Source organism: Malaya genurostris, chromosome 2 (assembly GCF_030247185.1).
Source record: "Malaya genurostris strain Urasoe2022 chromosome 2, Malgen_1.1, whole genome shotgun sequence".
Lineage (NCBI taxonomy): Eukaryota > Metazoa > Arthropoda > Insecta > Diptera > Culicidae > Malaya > Malaya genurostris.
In genome coordinates, this window is record NC_080571.1 from 229,821,074 (window position 1) to 229,836,179 (window position 15,106).

Consider the following 15,106-nt stretch of genomic DNA (forward strand, 5'->3'; position numbering starts at 1 on the left):
GTCCTGCGCAGTCCAAAGTAAGCACGATTTCCTGACAATATGCGTCTCTGAATTTCTCTGCTGGTGTCATTATCGGCAGTCACCAGTGAACCCAAGTACACGAACTCGTCGACCATTTCGATTTCATCACCACCATTCAGAAATCGTAATGGGTGGCTGACGTTATCTTCTCTCGAGCCCCTGCCTTTCATGTACTTTGTCTTTGACACATTGATGTCTAGTCCGATCCGCTTGGCCTCAGCTTTTAGTCCGATGTACGTATCTTCCATCTTCTCAAAGTTGCGTGCTATAATATCAATATCATCAGCGAAACCAAGTAGCTGGACGGACTTTCTGAAAATCGTGCCACTCGTGTCTATCCTCCCTCTTCTTATCACACCCTCCACGCACATCACTCGATCCATCATAGCCTTGACCAATCGTATAAGTTTGTCCGGGAATCCGTAGTCGTGCATGATTTTCCATAGCTGTTCTCGATCGATTGTGTCGTAGGCTGATTTGAAATCGATGAATAAGTGATGTGTGGGCACATTGTATTCGCGGCCCTCTAGCAACACCTGGCGGATGGCGAACACTTGGTCCGTGGTAGCGCGTTCGCCCATAAATCCTGCCTGATATTGTCCCACGAATTCGTTTGCAATCGGTGAAAGTCGACGGCATAAGATTTGGGAGAGTACCTTGTAGGCGGCGTTCAGCAGAGTTATCGCGCGGTAATTGCAGCAATCCAGCTTATCGCCCTTTTTGTAGATGGGACACACGATTCCTTCCATCCATTCCTCCGGTAAAATCTCGTCCTCCCAGATCTTGGTAACGACCCAGTGCAGTGCTTTCACTAGTGCATTACCACTGTGTTTTAGTAGCTCGCTTAGTAGTTGGTCAACGCCAGCGGCCTTATTATTTTTTAACCGGCTTACCACCTCCTCCACTACTTGGAGGTCTGAAACCGGCAGTCTACCGATATCCGGCAGGATACCGAGTTTAGTCTGTTCCGCGCCTGTCTGTATCGCTCCTCGTTTGCTCTCGTCCGGTGTTGCAGCTTGCTCGCCCAAGCTGCATTCTTCTCGGCCACTAACTGTTCACATTCGTCGTCGAACCAATCGTTCCTTACGTTCGGAGCCGCCGTACCTAGCGTTGCTGATGCAGTGCTACCTATGGCAGAACGGATGTCTCTCCAGCCATCTCCAAGAGTAGATGCACCAAGCTGCTCTTCCGTTGGTAGTGCCACTGCCAACTGCTGCGCGTAATCTTGGGTTACTCCAGCATCCCGGAGCCGCGCGATGTTAAACCGCGACGTTAGGTTTCGACGTTGGGTAGCCACCGTCGAAAGTTTTGAGCGCATGCATACAGCAACCAAGTAGTGGTCCGAATCTATGTTCGCACTGCGGTAGGTGCGAACATTGTTGATGTCCGAGAAAAACTTTCCGTCGATCAAAACGTGGTCGATTTGGTTTTCAGTCTGTTAGTCAGGTGATCTCCAGGTAGCTTTGTGGATATCCTTGCGGGGAAAGAAGGTGCTTCTGACTACCGTTCCTCGGGAGGCCGCAAAGTTGACACACCGTTGGCCGTTGTTATTCGATGCGGCATGCAGGCTGTTCGGCCCGATTACCGGTCGGTACATTGCCTCCCTTCCTACCTGGGCATTCATGTCACCGATGACAATTTTTACGTCTCTGCGTGGGCAGCCGTCATAGGCTTGTTCCAGCTGCACGTAGAACGCTTCTTTCTCGTCATCGGGTCTCCCTTCATGTGGGCAGTGCACGTTGATGATGCTGTAATTGAAAAAACGACCTTTAATTCTCAACTTACACATCCTGGCTATGATCGGCAGCCACCCAATCACTCGCTGACGCATCTTGCCCAGCACTATAAAGTCAGTTCCCAGCTCGTTCGATGTGCCACAGCTTTGGTAGAAGGTAGCCGCTCGATGTCCGCTTTTCCACACCTTCTGTCCTATCCAACAAAGCTCCTGCAGCGCTACGACGTCGAAGCTGCGAGGATTTCGTTCATCGTATATTATCCTGTCGCAGCCTGCGAAACCTAGCGACTTGCAGTTCCATGTTCCAAGTTTCCAATCGTAGTCATTATTTCGTCGCGTGGGTCTATGCCGATTGTTCCGGGTCGTATTCTCTCCTGTATTATTCGTAATAGATGTTTTACGGGCGGCTTATCAGACCTATGCCAACCCCCTGTCTCGCCGGAGGATCATCGTGCTTGCTCTGTTTAACGTCCCAACTAGCACTAGGACGATCCCGTTGGTGGGGTTGCCACCTTGGATTTAGCTGGACGGGATGCAGCATTTCATACTCAGCCGCTGGATACCAGAACAGACGCTGTTTGAAGCCGCTCCTAACATGGAGCACAGACGCTCCGACATCCTCTAAAGAGGACCCCCTTCCCTGTCAGCATACGACCACCGGGGTTGGTTACCCGATCTTTCCTATGGTTGCTCGTATCCCAGCCTGCACCGCGGGGAGGTAGGGATAGGAGTTACTGGACAGGAGGCTAAGAGCCACACTGGGGCCTGAATTACGCATTGTCCAGTCGTTTTTAGGATAATATAGAGTTTAAATCTATTTTCATTGAACGTATAGTTTCACTTCGTTTATCTGTTCCATTAATACTTATATTTGAAAAGTTAGCATTCTTTCATTATTAACATTTATTCAAAGTAATTGAATGATAATCTCTTCAGCTAACATATGTCAAGGGATGTGATGTGACAATGATAACGAGAAAACCACTCATGAAACAAGTAACAATATTGAATCATCACTGTATTTACAAATCCCGTACAATGACTTAGTCATTGTTTGTTCTCCTATCTTGACCACTTCAGTCATACGCGCATTGTTCTCTATTACTCACATCCAGCGAGTACCGAGAAACCGATGACCTCCTCCCTAACGAGGCAAAGTGATAGTTATCAAATGGTGGTCGGTCTGTACGGAAAATAAAAACTACCCATTAACATAATTTTGAGTTCTTTTCAATATTTTCTTTCATTTGCTCCTTCCATTGTTGTCAAAATACAAAAGGCAAAACCACCCAACAGCGAAAGTTTCGTTCAATAAGCTAAAATTAAGTTAACCATATCAACCTGAAGTTTGATCAACACGACTCAACTGTAGAGTAACTATAACTCATCTTTAAGTATTTTGCACCTAAAATTAGGTTATTGAACGGAACCCCCAAATTGGGTGGAATGCTTTTAAAAATAGGTTGTTTTGCGGTCATGGTCAAACACTTCTCAGTCGGTCGAGCGAGTGCATTGAACATAATTGAATTGATACCAAATCGTTTTATATCTGAGACAGGAACAATTTCCGAGACATCACAACCATTACAAAGTAATCTACCCAAGCAACCAGAAGTTCCACAATTACCTAAAGCATCCACTTTCTTGCTGCTTGAAAGTACACGCGGAACTTTTGAGAACTTGAAAGTACTTTACTTTAGTACTTTAGGCAACTTGAAAGTACAGAACAAGTTTCATGTGAACTTTTTCGTTGCATACACGCAGAGAAAAAAATGGTAAAAATAACCTAATTTGGGTTTCACCCAACGAATATTTTTGTTGGAATAGTGACAAAAGAAAATCTGGTTTGATATTGCATTTATTGCTACTTGAAACTACAAAACATGATCGTTTATTGTTGGCGCTAGCCGGGACCCTACGTTGTGTTTAATTAAATCCTCACCAGGATATTTCAGCGAAGCGACGGCAGCTATTTGTCGGTCGACCTTACTTGCATTCGCACTGCAGTACACCGGTAGCGAACAGCAATGCAACTAACGGGTTCTGCAAACAGCCACAGCGGTCACCAAAGCAGCCAAAGGAGCAGAAGACGAACAGCCACAAACAAACAGCTGCACTGATAAAACTCACAACTGGATGAACCTTGGCGGACTCTTGCCAATAAAAAAACTACACTATTTTAACGTTTGAGTCACTTTATTCACTGACTATTGCTAGTGTATTTCACTTCTGCTGTTCGATACACTTCGGACTTTATGATAGATCAAAAACGGTCCGATTCTAATGCAGGTTTATTTGAGACTGACTGGTCTGATGATTGTGAACAGAGCGAGAAGATAAAATGAAAAACTGAGTTGCAAGAAGGGCCTGAGAAACTGACATAATTCTATGAACGGTAGCACCAACTATCTGCAGAAGGCAGTGTTGGTAAACAGTGTCGCCAGTAAAACTAGTGCGACGCAACATTTATATTTCTCGGTGGATTAGTTTGTTTCAATCAATAGTTTGCTAAAATTAACAAATATTTTACTTGTGCGTTTCTGTCAATCTCTTGACAAACAATTTCACAGTGAATTCAACTTAAAAAATAGTTTTAAATGAAACGAACTCTAGTTAAAGTCAATGCTTGTAACGCTTAAAATTCATAAAAGCTTTTAGTTGAAATAAATTTCCTTGAAATTAGTTATTTCAACTAACGCTATTGATTGTTGAAACCATACATTTTTGTTTGATTTCAGGAATAAAATTATTTCGTTCACACTAATTTAACAAAGTAAATTTTGATACTACTTTTATTTGTTTTCAATTTACTAGTACACAATTTTTTTAAATTTTGCATTTTTTCAAGACTTTTAGACGTTTCGTCGCTGGACGATCAAATTATTTACATACCAATATCAAGCCCTGATTCTTTTTATTTTGATAGCATCCAACTATTCGGTGCTCCATCAGTCAAAATAGAGATCCTGCATAAAATATTTTTGCAAAGAAAATGTGTTATGTAATATTATGTAATTTTCAAAATATTCCCAATTATCGATACATACGCTTGAATTATTGAAAATCCCTTAGGAAATTAAAGAAGCAGATAAACGTTTCTTATAAAACTTGTAAAAACTTTATCCATGTGAGATAAAAAAAATTCCCTGGATTATTCTCGCGGGAAAAATGCTCTTGACTATTGAGAATAAAACTGTTACGGTTCATTTGAACAATAAACTTAGTTATATCAGTACACAAATAAGATCATAGATAAATTGAGCCTATAGAAAGAAATCGGTAAAAGAAAAAGATACAGCAGGATTAAGTCAACACATTGCGATAACGTCAATTAAACTTTAGTTGACATGTAATAAATAGTAAATTTATTTCAACAACAAAATTCATCTCCTGCTCGAGAGCATGGTTATTTTTGACAGATCGATGGTTATTTCCCGACACTGAAAAAAATCTTGCAATGAAAATTATAATATTAATTCTTTAGTTTAATTAATTACAGTGGAAATAAACCCAAATAACTTTCAGTCCGTCAAGTTTTGAAATGGGCCGCAGTTTTAGTCAAATTTAACTACTCGACACAAAAAAACTACTTAAGTGTCAGATTTCAACCAAAAGTTAAAATTAACCGCGGAATGGTTCACAGCCTTAGAATGCTATTGATGAACTTTGAGAGCTGCTTAAGCCAAATCAGTCCCTTTTATCCAAACTTTTGGTTAGTTGCGTAAACAGCCAATTTTCTTTAACATTTCATTGTACGTATTTTACTTGTCACTTAACCCAGTAATGCACCAGGTGCTAAATTGCAATTGGACCGGAAATTCGATAATAAAAACCTAATAAACGTATAGGTATGCATATGAAGACATGAAGCACTCCTTGCGCATGATATCTTATCTCAGCGATCTCGGTGCTGCAACACCAGTCCCCACCAATCAGATATGATAAGCAAACACCGCGAATACCAATTGGCAGCCGATAGCGGCTTGATTTCTGCTTCAGCAAAACAGTCGTGTCTTGTCGCTCATTCACGCTGATTTGATTAGACCTGTATTTTGTGTTACGAGTAAGAATATTTTGCCGCTAAGTTTACGATCATGGGTAACTCTTGGAATAAATCAACGACCGCTAATGCTGATCGAAATCTAGAACACCAAACGCAGAACCAACCGGAAGATATTAAACAGGAGATAGTTGAAGAAGCCATCAATCCAACTCAGGTAAACTCAAAACTAATAATTGTTGTTTACGTTTATTCGAAATTCTTTCCGAATATTCCGCAGGCACCACAAGTGTTCAACGTGATATCCGCTCCCAAAGTATGTCCTCCAGGTTACCGTTTGGATCATAAGGGAAAGTGTCGGAAGATCCAAGAATTTTGAAATCCCGAACGGAACAATTCTCTACTTGAAATCACGATCACGAACATTAAAACATTCTAAGCTCTCTGTATTATGCTATGTGGCACGCTGAGAGGTAAGCCTTCTCACACACCGATGACATTTTTCTCATGAAAATAAAATTTTATGATGATGATTTTGTATTCCATTTGATTTTAATTTTAAGATTTGTTTTCCTTTGTGCTACACTAACATGAACGAACAGAACTATTTGCAATATTAATGAATGTTTGAAATAAAATCTCACCTAATTTTCATGGAAAATCAAGACAAGTAACATACACATCATTGAGACAAAAAGTCGCATACGAATGTGTCTGGCACAGCAGCGAATCATGCGATCTCCGAATAGGTCAGTTGGTAATTATCACGCCTTGGATGCTAATTTCGGCGCAACACGTTTTGTTTATCGATTCACATTTTTGTTTCAGACAACTCAATATTCAATATGAGGAAGCAGTGACGAATCAGTGGCGACGATTTTTGTTCTTAGTATGAGCAAAATTTAGTGGTATGGTAAAGATGCCAATATTCCTTTAAGTCAGAACCGGACCCAGGATCTCGTTTCGGAAGGGGTCCTCAGTTAAAAGAACATGTTTACTGATGATTTTTATGTGTTCGTTTCTAGGTGCACCTGAAGTACATTCGCCGGTGCCTGAAGTACATTTCAATTAATGAGAATTTCCGAGCTCGCAAAGCAAATAATTTCCGGCAGAGAGACTATGAAGGATTGAAGCAAAAAATTCTAATTGTTAAGAGGGAAGAGATTTTTAACTTTCTCTTATCATGTAGTCCCATAGTTTGCCATGAAATTTGTCCAGATTCGACTTCCGGTTTCGTAATTACAGAGTATTGAAACCATCCATTTCAAGAGTTATAAGTGACAAAGTAAAAAGGAACAAATTTCTGGATTTACCAGAAAAATTTCAAAACAGAACCATCATAGATTTCTTTGTTTGTGTTTGTTCAAAATTGACAGTATCAATAATAGTAACACCAAATACAAATAATAATACCCCTAAGTCCCATATAAACGAATCGCCAATGTTTGGTTCACAGCATGAACAAGTAAGCCTAGCAAATATCTCCCTTTTGTTCGATAGTGTGAAAATGTGAAAGGAGATCGTTTCTGGCAACGCTTTATGCTAGTTGCTACGGTGCAAAACAAACTTGTTTGTTTATCGTTGCTGTATTAGACTGCAACAATCAGTCTAAATATCGCCTGCTAATAAACCGAGAAGCTTTCGAAATGGTGAGAAGTTGCTTAGTAGAGGGATGTGACACACGAACAGGGTCGTCCGAAATTTCGCTCCATAGTTTTCCTAAGGATCAAAATATGTAAGTAATATGTTTATATATTTTTCACTATAATAAACAGTAACTATAGGGACCGTGCACGGTAACAAGTAGCGCCATTAGTGGCGAATAGGCGAAAAAACTCTACCATAGCTTTACACTGTTACCATATGTTCACGCTGAATAAAATAGTCAAAAATCTGTTTTAATACAACATAGTGGTGAAATGATCCTTTTCTCACATCAATCATATCCTCATATATAATACTGTGGTATACTATTAAAAATATTTCTCTCCGATTCTTAAAATAAACCAAAGAGATTGTTTGTGCATTAACTAGTATAACCTACAGAATTAAACAGTTCTCTGACATCGATGAGAAAACGAAGGGAGTTCCACTATTGTAGGTATTTCGGGCACTAGAACCCGAGAACGTATAATCGAAGTTGGTTCGTATGGCCATCAGCTAAAATGATTTTAATTGCAACCGAAAAATATGCTCAATTTTCGGTAGGAGCATAAGATCTTTCATTTGAACCTAAGATTAGGAATACCGGACTAAGTGTAAAAGTAAGTGAGATCCTTTTTTGAGTGTATGACTATTATCTGCCGTCGTTATTCGAAAATCGGGAATACTTTCGAGACCAATTTAGACAGCTTTTTATTTTTTTTCGTTTCGACTCTTCAAGTGACGGTACACAATTTTTAACACACTTTGTCCTATCATTCCGGAACCGAAAGTCGGATCCTGAACGTGTAGAACAATGAGACCTTTCATTTGAATCTAAGTTGGTCTACATCGATTAAGTCATTTTCGAGAAACACACACACAAAGATAGATTGCTCAGCTCGACGAACTGAGTGGAATGGCATATGACACTTGGCCAATTTTTACTAGTCGATTTTCAAGTGATTGTATAACCTTTCTATACGAGAAAGGCAAAACAGTTCAGCGTTTCAATAAAATGATTATTTGTTGCTAGCTTCGTGACTCGTATTTTCAATATACATCAAACTGGCTACTCGTGAGATTGCTAGCATTTTTACGATTACAATTTATTTTCTTCCTCCATTCTAAGAGTATGGACCGACGACACGACCAGACACTCCAAAGAAAAATCAGTATTAAAAGTGTCTGTTAACAATTCACCTTCAGTTACCATAAATTGAGCAACCCCTTGGTTATGATAAAAATAATCTTCTGGAGCAACACTGCTCTGGTTGCTACGAGCTTGTTACCAAGGCTCTTCAAAAGTTCAAATAAACATAAACAACTTAAACAAGTAACGAGAAGAATTTTTCAATTTTCATTCAAATTCAACCGACTGCTTCCTCTATTGCGGAAGATTCAAATTCGATAGGGATCGTCATCCAGTCGGATAACTCAACAAATTAGCAGTTTCGATCCCATCGGTGACTATAGTGATATTCCATTAACGGACCTTTCGGGGACGTGCGTTACATCCAAAAAACCAAAATCCGGTACTTCAATTATCCGAAGGTAAAAGCTTCAAACATCAACATTATCCAAACGTATAATTTCTTTTTAAAACTTTCTAGGCAACTTCAGATGAATCTCGGATTTTAAAGTAATCCAAATTATCTGGTTTGCGTTATTTTTTTTCGCAAAATAAGCTTTAAAGGATCAATTAAAAAGATGGCAAAATTAAATACTGATTGTTGCTCTTCAAGAATTTTCGCATATCAGTTCGAAATGGATATTCGTCTAATACCGATTTTTCATATGAGACGAGAGCTTTTCTCTTGACAACATGATATCACATTTAAATAATATTGGATGAAGATTAATGATATAAATTAAGTTATTGAATTAAAATACTGTTATTACTGTTAATATTATAAATGTTTTTGATAAAACCAACAAATATGTGCAGTAATAGAGATATGGACCCAAACTCCTTAACAATAAATTTTCTGGAACGGTTCTTTAATAAACGGAAGATGATTATCAGACATACAATAACGATCTGTAAATTATTTTTCATGCAATGTATTTTTTTAATACATATATTCACTCTGATTTCTGATTCGATCAAAATACTGGCTCGTGGTGAATGTATGTATTAGAAGAATTCCACATTTCATGAAACATCATGAGCAGATCGATATTTACACAATCTTCTCATTTTATTGGTTTACATACAGAAAAAACCGTGTTTTTTCTCACAAATTGTATTCTACAAATTTATACGAAATTTATTTGTTTCTATTACCGAAACCGGTAGCCACAGTGAAGGTAACTGTTATTCGAAAACAACAGTTTAGTCTTGGTTGCCAGTAACATATATTTTTCGAACGACTTCATTTTGACATTACGAGTTACTGAAGGGTAATTAAATTTGTGATACAGTTTTAATAGACGAGTGGCAGGTCGTATCGTCGGTATAGACCATCCTGTGAATTATTCGAACTTTTAGTTAAAATTTGACAGTCGGACAGTTATTTTTTATCGACTAGCTAAATTTATCTAAAACTGTGGCCCATTTCAAAGTTTGACGGATGGAAAGTTATTTGGGTTGCTATTTTGCTCTGAAAATAAAGTAATAGCAAGTGGTGTAATAATTGCAATTCAGCGAAAGTAAGAATAACTTCGAGAAAAACTTACTACATTTAAAAAATATTTAAACTTTTTCTTTGGGTATTTTCTTTGAGTGAAAGTATAAAAAGAAATTACACAGAAGCATTTTTTACTAAAGGTCTGAAATTAGAATGTTTTAGCAAGATATTTTTCAGTGTTTCCGGTCAAGTCGATTAAAAAATCATTTAATGTGCTGAGAATATCGTTTGAGTGTTTGAATTTGAGTGAATATGACAAATATTAGACACAAATCCAACTGCAATGATAGAAAATGACGTGGCCGTATTTAGATACAGAATGAATAATTCGATTCAAAATTTAATAGTCAGTCGATGTTGAACAATCGTTCGCACCACACGCGAATAATTCCATAGAGTTCGGAAAAAAATCCGCAGAGAAAATACGCTAGAAAGTATTTTCAAACTCAGTTTACAAGTTTTGCTATGGTAGCATTATTTTTTCCACTCGCCGCCTCGTGCGCTGTCGTCGCCGGCCACTAAACCACGCCCTCGTGCACGGTCCCTATAGTAAACTTGTTCTTACCCTTCAGTGTTGCTAGTTTTATAGGAAATTCGTTAAAGTACATTGTCACTCTGACAGTGTATCATGACAATGTACCGCACGATGCGAAATGTGTCCTTGAAAATTTGTCGGAGTACTCCGTATTATAATTTGTATTTGGTAACGCCACAAACGAATTTCCAGACATGATAGGCAAGATCTTTTTTTGACGCACATCTTTGGTCCTCCATGAAACTGGCAACAATGATGATGAACGGTTGCTCTGCTGAGTTCTCGGTTGATTTTCCAGAAGGCCGTAACAGCAAGTGACAGTTTCTCTTTGTTTACTTTCTCTTCTATTAATTACCAAGCGGTTTACATGTTTATCACTTAACTCTTTGCATAGAATGATGCTCGAAACGTTCGACTTCCAAACAGAACTGTGAAATCCAAGAAAATCTTTTTAGATCACATCACAATAATCGAAAGAGAGAGTGAACAAAGAGAAACTGTTACTTGCTGTTACGGCCTTCTGGAAAATCAACCGAGAGTTCCCATCATCACATTTCTCGGTTGATTTTTCAATAGGGCGTATAAACAAGTGACAGTTTCTCTTTAATCACTCTCTTTTTCGATTATTGTGATGTGATTAAAAAGATTTTCTTTGATATCACTATTCTGTTTGAAAGTGGAAAGCTTTGGGTATCATTTCATGAAAAGAGTTGAGTGATAAACGTGGGAACCGCTTGGTAATTATTAGAAGAGAAAGTAAACAAAGAGAAACTGTCACTTGCTTATACGCCTAATTGAAAAATCAACCGAGATTTGTAATGTAAATGTCAAACCCTGAGAACCCTTTCGATTCTTCAGCTCATTTTTATATATAGTCCAATCCACGTGCGAATGTGTTGGTGTGGCTATTCTCAGCAGTTGAAAGGTTAATGCTACACGCTTAGAATAAGTTACTCAGAGTTTGAGTACTAGTTACTCATTTTCAAATGATACATGGAAACGTCAAAAATTGAGTAGTTATCATCAATGATATTGAGTAACTCCTACTCTAAATTTGAGTTTAACGCAATAACTCGTTTTTTTGTTACTATTCGCAAGATCAGTCTAAAAGTTGTAATAACCATTTGTAGCAACAGGTTGTATATTTTGTTAGTGGGATCGCGTATTTCGAGGGTGAGTCGCTCAACATAAACGGTGTTGTGTCTGCAAAAACCGGAATGATAAACTCCGTGTTGTGCTTTAGGGGCTGTCCATAAAAGACGTCACGCCGCAAGGGGGAGGGGGGTGTTTCATAAAACGTGACCTTTTTGAACAGGGGGAAGGGGGGGGGAGGTTTTTGGAATGTGACGTCCAATATTTTCAATGAGCGCATTTTTGAAATACCTAATTATATTACTGCTTTGCCCTATTTCCTGAAAAAATCATCACAATAAACGTTTACATTCTATAGGAAAACGTGTATTTGTTGATGTAAAAACTTCTTCTTGTAAATTCGAAAATGAATGACGCAGGAAATCATTTCTGTTGTGATCAGCAAAAGTGCACGGAGGAGCGATTAAATTTTCGAAATTAATAAATTTTGCCTAATATGAGTAAAAAAGAAAAAGATGCCCATTAATTTTATATTCTAGCATTGATAATAGTGTATTATAAGAATTTCTCTTATCTGATTCTGATGCAGTTTACTCAATTGTACTCCATTTGAAAAAGGGCGAGAGATCAACGATTTCAGACGTAGATCATGTCATGTCTTATCTTGATCATATGTGATTTTCCTCCACCAACATCAAAGCTTATCGAATCATCCAATGATTGAACTTACATACATCAAGAATCATTTTAGCTCAAAATCACTACCCATTGTGTGACGGAAGATCAGTACCGATATTGATCGATGTGATTTAGAATTCACTGATCAACTGATCTTGAAAATATTCTCCGGCAGTGATCTCGTTTTGATGAGGTTTTGGTCTTTATTTTCTCAGCCTTGTATGCTACACTAAGGAAATATTATTCGTTACCTAAAACAATAATATATCTGTGTACCCTTAGGAGGAATAAAACACATGATTTAAATGTTTCATCAATTCCAACCAAACACTTTTGTTAATTTATATAATTGGCATTAATAAAATAATTCCGATGATTTTATAGTTTTAGGGATATTTTTTAATCTAATGACAGCATGCATTTGTATGGATTGTCATACATATTAAGAATGTATTGAGATGAATTTTATTTATATTGAATTCGTGACATGTGTCATAGGGGGGGTGGGGGATCTTTGCTTCTGTGACAATTTGTGACAAAGGGGGGATGGGGAGTCAAAAATCGTCAATAAAAGCGTGACGTCTTTTATGGACAGCCCCTTAGAATGGAACCGAATATGCTCAAATGTCATTTATGAGGAAAAAGTGTATGATTGGTGCCTGAGCATAACTGACATGTATGTTAATTTGCGATTGACACACTACTCCAAGCAACCACCACTTGATATAGTATTGAGTTCAATTACTTAATATTATTATTGAAGACATATATGCAATAAAAAACACTGCAATGCCAAGAGAACAGTTGAGAAAGACATAAAATCGTTCATAAAACTCTATATCAAGTAATGGAACTGTCTTCTACTTGGTTCATTAGTTCATAGCTTACGAAATTCTATATGCATTTTTCGCAGTGTATGATTATGAGTCAAAAATGTTTTACCTCAGTGTAAAATTGAACCCACAACCAGATATGCCATTAATACAGATTTATCTGTATTTTACAGATTTTTACATACGCATACAGAATACAGATTTGATACAGATTTCCTAAATTTAATACGAATCTCCCAAAAAGCAAAATAGAAACTTTTTCGTATCAGCAATCTATTAGTATTTGATTGCAGTGACGAGAATCAAAGTCTTTGTTTTATTGAATCTACCATTCTACAGCCATAATGTGTTGGAATAACATCTTTTAACATCATTTTATTGTTGAAATTTTATTTTATTAGTGAATACAGATAAATACAGATTTTTTATAGAGAGTAATACAGATTTTCTATGAAAACATCTGGCATCTCTGCCCACAACAAACTTTGACTTCGGCTCGCACACATTCTAATTTCGTATATGAATAGATTTGCGCACTCTGCATCGGTGTGACTAACTGAGACGTCAAATTGCTCAATTGAGATTTTAAAGACTGTCCCAGAAAGTATTGATTTCGCTGTAAATAATTCACAAGTGTTAGATATTCAAATTTTATTCGATATACTGATAATATTAGACTACAACAACAGAAAATTATTCTCAATATTTGCTACTTAGCCATTGTAGACTAGCTGGCGCACCTTCTTGCGAACGTTCCTCATTAAATTCCGTACAGACTTCTTGGCGACAAGTTTTGACACTTTTTTCAATCTTTTTCGAATTGTTGAATGGTTTCGGCTGCCGAGACATGTTTCCTAAGATGTGCCTTCGTCAATGCCCAAAATTCCTCAATTGGTTGTAGTTGTGGGCAATTTGGTGGATTCATGTCTTTTGGGACGAAAGTGACATTTTTGGTAGTATTCCATTCTACCGTTGATTTCGAGTAGTGGCAAGAAGCAAGATCTGGCCAGGAGACAACAGGATTCTTGTGGCTTCGAATCATGGGTAGAAGTCGTTTTAGTAAACATTCCTTGATGTATATTCCGCTGTTCATTGAAGCAGTGGTGATGGAGGGTTTCGAAATCTTACCGCAGCTACAAATTGCTTGCTAGACCATAGCTTTCTTAAAAAATTTTTCGACTTCAATCGATGTTTCAGACTGGTTTAACACTTGCACTTCTCGCACCGTATAATATTGTGGTCCCGGCAAGGATTTGTAATCGAGTTTCACGTAGGTTTCGTCGTCCATGATTATGCAGTTCAAATTTCCAGCAAGAATCGTATTGTACAGCTTTCGAACCCTCGGCCTGATCAATGCTTCTTGTTTCGGACTACGTTTTGGTTGTTTCTGCTTCTTATAGGTTCGAAGATTCAAACTTTCTTCAGCACGAAGAACAGTTGACTTCGATGTGCCCACTTTTTTGGCCACATCCCGAACTGAAACCTCCTCCTTTTGCTCGAACGCCTACGCCTTCAGGCAGCGGTTTTTGGTTGCGTCCATACTTTCTGGGACAGTCTTGGAGGAGGTTACAATGTATACTTTTCGCGTTGGAAGTGAAGGTATATACGATTACTTTCTTTTGCGTTAAAGAACCTCGGAAAGCTTGGAATTCCAAGTGCTAACAGTCTATCAAAAAATACCATAAGGGCGAAAAAGCGGTGTTCTGGGCGTATCTGGCGTCGACCCACTACTCGAAGCGATCGTTGTATGAGATGGCGTGGCTGAATACCCCAAATCGGCGAATCCACCCAACGTCTCCCGGCTGTGTCCAATCGAGAATTTCTTGGTCAACCGGAAGCGTAAAGTCTACTCCAACAATTTTGTCGCGAAAACTGAGGAGAAAATTATAAATAAAACGAAAAAAGAACTCAACAACATGCCTACACACATGTTTTTGTCCG

General features: G+C 38.2%; 1 long non-coding RNA gene across 1 annotated transcript; it reads left to right on the top strand.

The window, feature by feature from the left end:
- The first annotated feature begins 5,751 nt into the window (after positions 1-5,751).
- On the top strand, positions 5,752-6,431 carry LOC131432610 (uncharacterized). The gene is made up of 3 exons (XR_009229910.1): positions 5,752-5,973; positions 6,037-6,229; positions 6,320-6,431. It is a non-coding gene; the product is annotated as an uncharacterized LOC131432610 (long non-coding RNA).
- The last annotated feature ends 8,675 nt before the right edge of the window (positions 6,432-15,106 follow it).